General features: G+C 56.6%; 2 non-coding genes and 1 pseudogene across 2 annotated transcripts; all 3 read right to left on the bottom strand.

Annotated features, from left to right (window-relative positions):
* Window positions 1-5252, bottom strand: part of LOC126450812 (large subunit ribosomal RNA) — a 7744-nt pseudogene extending 2492 nt beyond the window's left edge.
* A 188-nt stretch (window positions 5253-5440) lies between these two features.
* LOC126450815 (5.8S ribosomal RNA) lies at window positions 5441-5595 on the bottom strand. The gene has a single exon (XR_007584457.1). It is a non-coding gene; the product is annotated as a 5.8S ribosomal RNA (ribosomal RNA).
* Window positions 5596-5948: 353 nt separating this feature from the next.
* Window positions 5949-7857, bottom strand: LOC126450807 (small subunit ribosomal RNA). The gene has a single exon (XR_007584453.1). It is a non-coding gene; the product is annotated as a small subunit ribosomal RNA (ribosomal RNA).
* Between the last annotated feature and the right edge of the window lie 4643 nt (window positions 7858-12500).

The following is a 12500-nucleotide window of genomic DNA, read 5'->3' as shown; positions in this document are numbered from 1 at the left end:
AGACGGGACCGACGGAGGGTCGGACCCATCCATCGGCAAGATGGAATGCCGAGGCCCCCCTGGGCAACAGGAGCGTGGAAGTATCCCAGGGGGGTGTCCGCCGGAAGGCGGAACCATCTCCTGACGGCGGCCCGGATGGTGACGTCGGCCGACTTCAATGCACCCACCCGGGTGCGGCTGAGGGCCAGCCCGTGGTACAGGCCAGGGAGAAGTACGTTGGTGAGAGCGTGGAGGCGCTGTTGCGGCTTCAGCGGAGCTCGGGAGATGACGTCAAGCTGCTCCACCAGGTGGCGACGTGGATTGAAGACGCAGCGACCCGCCGTGGAAAATTGCAGCCCCAGGTACCGGAAGGTTTCACCCACACGCAGGGCAGGCATGGTGGTATTGCCTGCTGTGAAGGTGACATTGCTGTCCACCTTCACCTTCTTCTCGCGCCCTGACGCGACTAAGGCGAGGGTGAAACACTTCCGGGCGTTGATCTGCAGCCCCAGGTGGGCGAGGGCTGCGGTAGCTGCGTCGATGAGGGACTGCAAGCCCCTCGGGGTCGCTGCAAACAGCAAGACGTCATCTGCAAAGGCCGCAGCGTTGACTCTGCGACCGAGGATCCGAGCTCCGATGTGGGAGGGCAGTTGGCCTAAAACGTAGTCCACCGCAAAGTTGAACAGGAGGGGGGAGAGGGGATCGCCCTGGCGAACGCCCCGTGCTGGCTGCACAGACACGCCCACGCCGGCGCCGTCCGCTATCACTGTCGCGCTGCCCTCGTAGCACCGCTCGACGTACTCGACAAAGCAATCCGGTAGGCCATGCGCCTTCAGCACAGGGCGAAGGGCAGCATGATCCACCGAATCGAATGCCTTCGAAACGTCGATCGATGCCACAAAGACAGAGCGGCAGGAGCGAACTGCGTCGGTGAGAGCAGTGTCCAAGATGAAAGTATTTTCCAACATCCCATCCCGAGGGATGAATGCCCGCTGACGTTCGTCCACAGCACAAGCGCGCATCAGGCGTGACGCGAGAACCTTGTGAAAGGTCCGCGCCAACACCGAGCAGACCGTAATGGGGCGAAAGTCAGCGGGGGATGTTGGTGCAGCCGTTTTCGGGAGAAGGGACGTCCGCGCGCGAAGCAGGCGTTCCGGGAGGGCGCGGGCCAGAAGGAAGAGATTCATCACTTTCACCAGGACTTCGTGCGGCAGGCGCCGCAACTCCGCTGGGGTAAGGCCGTCCGGCCCGGCCGCTGATCCCCTGGGCGGCAACGCGGCGGCGACCTCCTCATGTGTGACCGGCCCCCATAGGCACTCAAGAGCGACAGGCTCCGAGTGCGGGAGGAGGCGGTCACGAATGAAGCCCGCGGTGGAGACGGGCTTCTTTGTGAAGAGGTCCGCCCAGAAGTCCAGCAGACCAGGGATGGCAGGTGGCGGCTGGAGCAGGGTGCCATCCAAGAGGCCGCGCACGCAACGCGCACGCGACCGTCGGAAGGCATCCTGCGTTCTCGCGTACTCCCAGCGGCGCCGCTTGCGCTTCTGCGTCAGCGGCGCAGCAGGCGGCCGCTTCGATGGTTGGCGCGGCCGCTGTGTCCTGGTGATCGATCTCTCCCCTCTGGACCCGACCGACGCAAGGGCATCCGGGAGCATGCCCAGGATGACATCGGGCGGCGTGCCCCGCCCCAGACCTATGACACGATCCAGGGCAGAGAAACGCTGGGCGGAAGCGGGTAGCCCCGCCAGATGCTCCCAGATGGCGGCGTCAGTCGGCCCCTCCGGCGGCGGCCCGGTGGTGTCGGCCGCGAAGTCCTCGGCTGCGTCGACGGGCGGCGCAGCGGCCTCGCCCGCGTCTGGCAGCGGGCTCGCTGCTCCCCGGCGGGACGCCGGCTCTTCCCCCCGACCGATTTCAAGCGCCTCCATGAATTGGCGGACAAGCTGCTTGTGGGCAGCTTGCCGCCGACGGCACTTGATTGCCTCAAGCGTTCGGTCGGGGAACATCCTGATGAGCTCTTGATTTACAAAGAAGAACCGGGCGTCCCTCTCGAGGAACAGTTCGGCCTCCGCCTTGGCGAGCGACAGGACTTCTTCCTCCGTCCACCTCGCGCGATGCCTCTCCGTGACGATCTCCGCGTTGGCGGCCGCAAGGTGTTGGCGGCGGCGATGGACCCCGAGACCGTTCTTGGTGGTGAAGCTGCGGTGGCACTCACTACAGGCGTATACAGCTGCAAAAGTTACAAGATTTTCGGCACGGCCGGTTGGCCGGCTAGGTGCTGGGGGAGTTGGGGTGGCACCTTCAGCGGAAGGGCCACCACTTTTTCTCTGAATACTGCCCCCAACTAAAAAAGGGATAGTGCGAGGGGGGGCTGGTAACCCCCCCAAGCCCCTGGTCATAGAGAGTCATAGTTACTCCCGCCGTTTACCCGCGCTTGCTTGAATTTCTTCACGTTGACATTCAGAGCACTGGGCAGAAATCACATTGCGTCAACACCCGCTAGGGCCATCGCAATGCTTTGTTTTAATTAGACAGTCGGATTCCCCCAGTCCGTGCCAGTTCTGAGTTGATCGTTGAATGGCGGCCGAAGAGAATCCGCGCACCCGCGCGCCCCCGGAGGAGCACGCTAAGGCGGACGCGGCCTCGCAGCAAGGAAGATCCGTGGGAGGCCAAGGCACGGGACCGAGCTCGGATCCTGCACGCAGGTTGAAGCACCGGGGCGCGAACGCCGCGCAGGCGCGCGCATCCTGCACCGCCGGCCAGCACGAGGCCGACCAACGGCGAGAGCAGACCACGCCCGCGCTAAACGCCCGCACTTACCGGCACCCCTACGGCACTCACCTCGCCCAGGCCCGGCACGTTAGCGCTGACCCACTTCCCGACCAAGCCCGACACGCCCCGATCCTCAGAGCCAATCCTTATCCCGAAGTTACGGATCCAATTTGCCGACTTCCCTTACCTACATTATTCTATCGACTAGAGGCTCTTCACCTTGGAGACCTGCTGCGGATATGGGTACGAACCGGCGCGACACCTCCACGTGGCCCTCTCCCGGATTTTCAAGGTCCGAGGGGAAGATCGGGACACCGCCGCAACTGCGGTGCTCTTCGCGTTCCAAACCCTATCTCCCTGCTAGAGGATTCCAGGGAACTCGAACGCTCATGCAGAAAAGAAAACTCTTCCCCGATCTCCCGACGGCGTCTCCGGGTCCTTTTGGGTTACCCCGACGAGCATCTCTAAAAGAGGGGCCCGACTTGTATCGGTTCCGCTGCCGGGTTCCGGAATAGGAACCGGATTCCCTTTCGCCCAACGGGGGCCAGCACAAAGCGCATCATGCTATGACGGCCCCCATCAACATCGGATTTCTCCTAGGGCTTAGGATCGACTGACTCGTGTGCAACGGCTGTTCACACGAAACCCTTCTCCGCGTCAGCCCTCCAGGGCCTCGCTGGAGTATTTGCTACTACCACCAAGATCTGCACCGACGGCGGCTCCAGGCAGGCTCACGCCCAGACCCTTCTGCGCCCACCGCCGCGACCCTCCTACTCGTCAGGGCTTCGCGGCCGGCCGCAAGGACCGGCCATGACTGCCAGACTGACGGCCGAGTATAGGGACGACGCTTCAGCGCCATCCATTTTCAGGGCTAGTTGCTTCGGCAGGTGAGTTGTTACACACTCCTTAGCGGATTCCGACTTCCATGGCCACCGTCCTGCTGTCTTAAGCAACCAACGCCTTTCATGGTTTCCCATGAGCGTCGATTCGGGCGCCTTAACTCGGCGTTTGGTTCATCCCACAGCGCCAGTTCTGCTTACCAAAAGTGGCCCACTTGGCACTCCGATCCGAGTCGTTTGCTCGCGGCTTCAGCATATCAAGCAAGCCGGAGATCTCACCCATTTAAAGTTTGAGAATAGGTTGAGGTCGTTTCGGCCCCAAGGCCTCTAATCATTCGCTTTACCGGATGAGACTCGTACGAGCACCAGCTATCCTGAGGGAAACTTCGGAGGGAACCAGCTACTAGATGGTTCGATTAGTCTTTCGCCCCTATACCCAGCTCCGACGATCGATTTGCACGTCAGAATCGCTACGGACCTCCATCAGGGTTTCCCCTGACTTCGTCCTGGCCAGGCATAGTTCACCATCTTTCGGGTCCCAACGTGTACGCTCTAGGTGCGCCTCACCTCGCAATGAGGACGAGACGCCCCGGGAGTGCGGAGGCCGCCGCCCCGTGAAGGGCGGGGAAGCCCCATCCTCCCTCGGCCCGCGCAAGGCGAGACCTTCACTTTCATTACGCCTTTAGGTTTCGTACAGCCCAATGACTCGCGCACATGTTAGACTCCTTGGTCCGTGTTTCAAGACGGGTCGTGAAATTGTCCAAAGCTGAAGCGCCGCTGACGGGAGCGATTATTCCGCCCGAGAGCATCCCGAGCCAACAGCGGCGCGGGTCCGGGGCCGGGCCAGGTAGGTCCGTCATCCGGGAAGAACCGCGCGCGCTTGCCGGGAGCCCGAGCGCCCAAAGGGGCGAATCGACTCCTCCAGATATACCGCCGGGCAGCCAGCCAGGACACCGGGGCTCTGCCCAACAGACGCGAACCGAGGCCCGCGGAAGGACAGGCTGCGCACCCGGGCCGTAGGCCGGCACCCAGCGGGTCGCGACGTCCTACTAGGGGAGAAGTGCGGCCCACCGCACACCGGAACGGCCCCGCCCCGCGGCGAGTGGAAAGGCAACCGGACACGACCCCGCCGCGAATTGCTCCGCGCGGGCGGCCGGCCCCATCTGCCGAGGGCGGAGGCCAGTGGCCGGATGGGCGTGAATCTCACCCGTTCGACCTTTCGGACTTCTCACGTTTACCCCAGAACGGTTTCACGTACTTTTGAACTCTCTCTTCAAAGTTCTTTTCAACTTTCCCTCACGGTACTTGTTCGCTATCGGTCTCGTGGTCATATTTAGTCTCAGATGGAGTTTACCACCCACTTGGAGCTGCACTCTCAAGCAACCCGACTCGAAGGAGAGGTCCCGCCGACGCTCGCACCGGCCGCTACGGGCCTGGCACCCTCTACGGGCCGTGGCCTCATTCAAGTTGGACTTGGGCTCGGCGCGAGGCGTCGGGGTAGTGGACCCTCCCAAACACCACATGCCACGACAGGCGGCAGCCTGCGGGGTTCGGTGCTGGACTCTTCCCTGTTCGCTCGCCGCTACTGGGGGAATCCTTGTTAGTTTCTTTTCCTCCGCTTAGTAATATGCTTAAATTCAGCGGGTAGTCTCGCCTGCTCTGAGGTCGTTGTACGAGGTGTCGCACGCCACACCGCCAGCCGGCTGTGCACGCTACCGAGTAAGTACCGGTATGCGAACCGCCAGGCGACGGGCGCGCATCGCACGTTTAAGGAGACGCGGCCGGCCCCACAGGCGGCCACGACACTCCCAGGTCTGCGAAGCGGGGCAAACGCCGCGCGCTTCAGTATACGTAGCCGACCCTCAGCCAGACGTGGCCCGGGAACGGAATCCATGGACCGCAATGTGCGTTCGAAACGTCGATGTTCATGTGTCCTGCAGTTCACATGTCGACGCGCAATTTGCTGCGTTCTTCATCGACCCACGAGCCGAGTGATCCACCGTCCTGGGTGATCTTTTCATAGTTTCCACCATCTCTTTCGAGACAGTTGCATAGGCGGGACTGAGGCGTGTGGCGGCCCTGTTCCAGCGTTCAGTGTCCAACGGCCTCACGGCCGATGGGCGTCGTACGGCTCCACACCGGAGCGGACAGGCAGTCGGGCGAAAGTCATTCAAAACCGGCGCCAGGCGCCAGGTGCCGCAGGCCAGCCGCTCCAGCGCTTCAGCGCTCGTACCACACAACATTGCCGTTAGTTTTGAGACGAACGCGTGGTTCCGCACGCGGCGCACGGCTACTGCGAGCCGTACAGGTAGCTGCGTGTTGCGCGACACGACACGCACATCGAAAGACATGCAGTCTAGTCGGTAATGATCCTTCCGCAGGTTCACCTACGGAAACCTTGTTACGACTTTTACTTCCTCTAAATGATCAAGTTTGGTCATCTTTCCGGTAGCATCGGCAACGACAGAGTCAATGCCGCGTACCAGTCCGAAGACCTCACTAAATCATTCAATCGGTAGTAGCGACGGGCGGTGTGTACAAAGGGCAGGGACGTAATCAACGCGAGCTTATGACTCGCGCTTACTGGGAATTCCTCGTTCATGGGGAACAATTGCAAGCCCCAATCCCTAGCACGAAGGAGGTTCAGCGGGTTACCCCGACCTTTCGGCCTAGGAAGACACGCTGATTCCTTCAGTGTAGCGCGCGTGCGGCCCAGAACATCTAAGGGCATCACAGACCTGTTATTGCTCAATCTCGTGCGGCTAGAAGCCGCCTGTCCCTCTAAGAAGAAAAGTAATCGCTGACAGCACGAAGGATGTCACGCGACTAGTTAGCAGGCTAGAGTCTCGTTCGTTATCGGAATTAACCAGACAAATCGCTCCACCAACTAAGAACGGCCATGCACCACCACCCACCGAATCAAGAAAGAGCTATCAATCTGTCAATCCTTCCGGTGTCCGGGCCTGGTGAGGTTTCCCGTGTTGAGTCAAATTAAGCCGCAGGCTCCACTCCTGGTGGTGCCCTTCCGTCAATTCCTTTAAGTTTCAGCTTTGCAACCATACTTCCCCCGGAACCCAAAAGCTTTGGTTTCCCGGAGGCTGCCCGCCGAGTCATCGGAGGAACTGCGGCGGATCGCTGGCTGGCATCGTTTATGGTTAGAACTAGGGCGGTATCTGATCGCCTTCGAACCTCTAACTTTCGTTCTTGATTAATGAAAACATACTTGGCAAATGCTTTCGCTTCTGTTCGTCTTGCGACGATCCAAGAATTTCACCTCTAACGTCGCAATACGAATGCCCCCGCCTGTCCCTATTAATCATTACCTCGGGTTCCGAAAACCAACAAAATAGAACCGAGGTCCTATTCCATTATTCCATGCACACAGTATTCAGGCGGGCTTGCCTGCTTTAAGCACTCTAATTTGTTCAAAGTAAACGTGCCGGCCCACCGAGACACTCAATAAAGAGCACCCTGGTAGGATTTCAACGGGGTCCGCCTCGGGACGCACGAGCACGCACGAGGCGGTCGCACGCCTTCGGCTCGCCCCACCGGCAGGACGTCCCACGATACATGCCAGTTAAACACCGACGGGCGGTGAACCAACAGCGTGGGACACAAATCCAACTACGAGCTTTTTAACCGCAACAACTTTAATATACGCTATTGGAGCTGGAATTACCGCGGCTGCTGGCACCAGACTTGCCCTCCAATAGATACTCGTTAAAGGATTTAAAGTGTACTCATTCCGATTACGGGGCCTCGGATGAGTCCCGTATCGTTATTTTTCGTCACTACCTCCCCGTGCCGGGAGTGGGTAATTTGCGCGCCTGCTGCCTTCCTTGGATGTGGTAGCCGTTTCTCAGGCTCCCTCTCCGGAATCGAACCCTGATTCCCCGTTACCCGTTACAACCATGGTAGGCGCAGAACCTACCATCGACAGTTGATAAGGCAGACATTTGAAAGATGCGTCGCCGGTACGAGGACCGTGCGATCAGCCCAAAGTTATTCAGAGTCACCAAGGCAAACGGACCGGACGAGCCGACCGATTGGTTTTGATCTAATAAAAGCGTCCCTTCCATCTCTGGTCGGGACTCTGTTTGCATGTATTAGCTCTAGAATTACCACAGTTATCCAAGTAACGTGGGTACGATCTAAGGAACCATAACTGATTTAATGAGCCATTCGCGGTTTCACCTTAATGCGGCTTGTACTGAGACATGCATGGCTTAATCTTTGAGACAAGCATATGACTACTGGCAGGATCAACCAGGGAGCTGCGTCAACTAGAGCTGAGCAGCCGGCCGCCCGGGAGTGTGTCCCGGGGGCCCGCGCGAACACGCAAGCGTCCGCTCAATTATTCTGCAAACAGGAGGAGGCTGAGCTCCCCTGCACAACACACCTCGAAACCCTCTCAGGTCCCGGCGGCGCGCAGCGCCGTCCTAAGTACTTGGTCGGGTTCGAGAGAGGCGCAATCGCCCGGAGTTAGGCGAGTAGACGCTTTAGGTGCGACCACCCGTGCTCCCAACTGAGCTTGCCGCTGCCGACAGAGGCCCGGGAGCGTGCTGTCGTGGCATTGCCGGCGGGAGACAACACGCGCCACCTACGGTGACCGGCAGCTCCAACGCCAGCGCCACAGAAGGACAAAAGCCCCACTTGGGTGCCGAAGCGAACTCTCCCAGCACAGCGCACGCGCCAACACGTCCGCACAGCTGCGATACAAACCACCTGCGAGAACCGCTGGGGCGACCGAGCAGCAGACGGCGTCGCGGCGCCGAGCGCCGGGCGGCGGCGCATCCTCAGCGCACACAGTCCTCAATCGGACCAGCACACTGCAGATGGCCACCGCGCTTCGCACCGGGCCCGCGAGGACCTACTTTGGCCGCAAGGCGCCGCGAGCAGGGGGCGCCGGCGCGCAGCTGCGCCGCCTGCCGCGTCCGTCGGCCGGCGCGCCTGCCACTGGCCGCCCCCACCAGCCGGCTGTAGCGCGTGCGCCCACGCACCGCGCTGCCAGCACGCCGGGCGGCCCCCCCTCACCGGCCGGGGACGGTCCCACCCAGCCACCGCCGCGTATCGCCTCACACCCAGATCCCCTTTCGCGTTCGTGGGCATGGTGGGTCCCCTTTCACGTTCGTGGGCATGGTGGGTATCCCTGAAACAACCGGTTAATAGCTCGACCGATCGTCGCCAACACTGATTCACCTCTAGCGAGAACAACCGCACCACAACGGGTTACCTGTTGTTCATTTGCGTAACGTCACCAGCAAACGTAGACGTCCATCGCCATTTGCAACGAGTATTGCATGCCTGTGTCAGGTGTCACAACACACTACGTCTGCCCACATAGACGCAACAACATGTGCACGCCTCGAGAACACGTGGAAGGTAGCCCCCGTACGTATGCGGTGTCCATTGCGCGAACGACTGTCAGCCGGCCTCTGCAGGATGTCGCAGATGTGGAACGCGGTGCAACATGCTATCACGGTGTGTGAGAAGAGACGACTACGTCCGAATACACGCTCCACTACATCAACAGACTGCTCATGCTGATCGCCATCCAGGGCGTCCGTTCCTCCCACACGTCTGAATGGCGTACCACACTGCAATCCAGCTCTTATAGGGAGACGACACGTAGCTGCGTGCACAATATTTGGACTGTATGGTCTGCCGTTGCTAGGCGCAGTCGTCGTACGGTCACACATGTGCCACGATGTATCATTCAGTACATACGGACCAATGTGCAGTACAGTTTGTGGGTTTTGCGTACATCGGCGGACAGGTGACAGGCCGTACCACAACGTAGGCTGAGTACGTCGGCATGCGAAGGGCATTGAACATGCAAACTTCTCAACGACCAGCTTGCGAAGGCAGGGGGGAAGGGGGGGGGGGCATGTACGTCCTGCTGCTATCCACATTACAGTGTATAGCAGGAGCATGTGGAAAGTCAGCAACACCTGCAAGGTGTTTAACATGACGCGATACACAGGGGACCGGGCAGTGCGAATAGCGAACTATATTGCGAGGGTTGCGGTTAGGCAACACTACACTAATTTAACGAGTTGCATAACAATTACAGAGCAGGTTCAGCGACAACGTGCGTCAGGTTAAGGCGCAATATAGGTTAGGTTGAGGCACAATATAGGTTAGGTTAAGGCACAACATGGGTTACGTTAAGGCACAAATTGGGTTACGTTAAGGCACAACATGGGTTACGTTAAGGCACAACATGGGTTACGTTAAGGCACAAATTAGGTTACGTTAAGGCACAAATTAGGTTACGTTAAGGCACAAATTAGGTTACGTTAAGGCACAAATTAGGTTACGTTAAGGCACAAATTAGGTTACGTTAAGGCACAAATTAGGTTACGTTAAGGCACAAATTAGGTTACGTTAAGGCACAAATTAGGTTACGTTAAGGCACAAATTAGGTTACGTTAAGGCACAAATTAGGTTACGTTAAGGCACAAATTAGGTTACGTTAAGGCACAAATTAGGTTACGTTAAGGCACAAATTAGGTTACGTTAAGGCACAAATTAGGTTACGTTAAGGCACAAATTAGGTTACGTTAAGGCACAAATTAGGTTACGTTAAGGCACAAATTAGGTTACGTTAAGGCACAAATTAGGTTACGTTAAGGCACAAATTAGGTTACGTTAAGGTACAATATGGGTTAGGTTAAGGTACAATATGGGTTAGGTTAAGGTACAATATGGGTTAGGTTAAGGTACAATATGGGTTAGGTTAAGGTACAATATGGGTTAGGTTAAGGCACAACGTAGGTTAGGTTAAGGCACAACGTAGGTTAGGTTAAGGCACAACATAGGTTAGGTTAAGGCACAACATAGGTTAGGTTAAGGCACAACATAGGTTAGGTTAAGGCACAACATAGGTTAGGTTAAGGCACAACATAGGTTAGGTTAAGGCACAACATAGGTTAGGTTAAGGCACAACATAGGTTAGGTTAAGGCACAACATAGGTTAGGTTAAGGCACAACATAGGTTAGGTTAAGGCACAACGTAGGTTAGGTTAAGGCACAACGTAGGTTAGGTTAAGGCACAACGTAGGTTAGGTTAAGGCACAACGTAGGTTAGGTTAAGGCACAACGTAGGTTAGGTTAAGGCACAACGTAGGTTAGGTTAAGGCACAACGTAGGTTAGGTTAAGGCACAACGTAGGTTAGGTTAAGGCACAACGTAGGTTAGGTTAAGGCACAACGTAGGTTAGGTTAAGGCACAACGTAGGTTAGGTTAAGGCACAACATAGGTTAGGTTAAGGCACAACATAGGTTAGGTTAAGGCACAACATAGGTTAGGTTAAGGCACAACATAGGTTAGGTTAAGGCACAACATAGGTTAGGTTAAGGCACAACATAGGTTAGGTTAAGGCACAACATAGGTTAGGTTAAGGCACAACATAGGTTAGGTTAAGGCACAACATAGGTTAGGTTAAGGCACAACATAGGTTAGGTTAAGGCACAACATAGGTTAGGTTAAGGCACAACATAGGTTAGGTTAAGGCACAACGTAGGTTAGGTTAAGGCACAACGTAGGTTAGGTTAAGGCACAACGTAGGTTAGGTTAAGGCACAACGTAGGTTAGGTTAAGGCACAACGTAGGTTAGGTTAAGGCACAACGTAGGTTAGGTTAAGGTACAACGTAGGTTAGGTTAAGGTACAACGTAGGTTAGGTTAAGGTACAACGTAGGTTAGGTTAAGGTACAACGTAGGTTAGGTTAAGGTACAACGTAGGTTAGGTTAAGGTACAACGTAGGTTAGGTTAAGGTACAACGTAGGTTAGGTTAAGGTACAACGTAGGTTAGGTTAAGGTACAACGTAGGTTAGGTGAAGGCGCAATGTAGGTTAGGTTAAGGTACGATATACCTTAGGTTAAGGTACAATATCGCTTAGGTTAAGGTACAATATAGCTTAGGTTAAGGTACACGTTGTAGGGAAAGGTGTATTTTGGGGGGGGAGGGGGCGGCAGGTTCGTTGATAGTGATTATCGTAAGTGCATGCCTGCGGGATCATCCGATTTGTCACGTCAGGATGCACTTGTGGCTCATGACAGGCGGCGCTCCGATTCCAAGGTTGTGGCAGATCTGTGTCTTTCATTCCTGCCATTGTTTGTGTACTGTGACAGGAGGCAGTATTGTGATGTTGGGTGCACCCCTGTGTAGGACATGTGTGGGTGTTCGTGGCTTAGCTGAGCAATGGCGGATGTCGGAAGGGTGGGATATTCTGTTTTCTGGGTGGACCTCCCGGTCTGGTTATGATAGTGTGGATTGTGTAATGTGGCGGAGAGGATGCACCGGATGTTCTTCCATGCTGGTGGTTAGATATTGTGTGTGTGCCTGTTAGAGGCAGAGAGTAGTGTGTGATAGTGTCTGGCTGACGTGTGGTTCTCATTGTGTGCAGAGTCTTTCAGCATGTATAGGGACGGTTGTATATATTATCTGTATTCTGATGGCTCTGCATCTATTACTAATCAGTGCCGTGTATACGGTTACTCTGGTTCCAGTCGAAACTGTTCTATCTCTGTACATTAGTGACACTGCGGCTCCACTATGTTGCCGCCCCTGTCGGCCGTTTCCCCCAGTGTGTGGCTAATGATTATCAGCAATCAGTCTATTAGTCAATACCGGTAGTGTGACGACGTGAAATGTCCGGGATGGGGGAAGCTACACGCTTCCCGTGGGTCAGGGCCTAGAAAGACTCTTCCCACGCAGGAGGCTCGGACTGTCATTACTCTTCCGAGAAATATATTTGCCCAGCGTTTTTTGCGACTGCGAGTGCGACGCGTACGAGTACCGACATGGATGGGGCGCTTCCTAGCTGATCGCTCAGCATCGGAGAAATATATTTGCCCAACGTTTTTTGCGACTGCGAGTGCAACGCCCAAGGGTACCGACGTGGATGGGGC

The sequence above is a fragment of the Schistocerca serialis genome, unplaced genomic scaffold (assembly GCF_023864345.2).
Source record: "Schistocerca serialis cubense isolate TAMUIC-IGC-003099 unplaced genomic scaffold, iqSchSeri2.2 HiC_scaffold_753, whole genome shotgun sequence".
Lineage (NCBI taxonomy): Eukaryota > Metazoa > Arthropoda > Insecta > Orthoptera > Acrididae > Schistocerca > Schistocerca serialis.
Note: the sequence above shows the minus strand (reverse complement) of the source record. Positions and strands in the feature narration are given on the sequence as shown.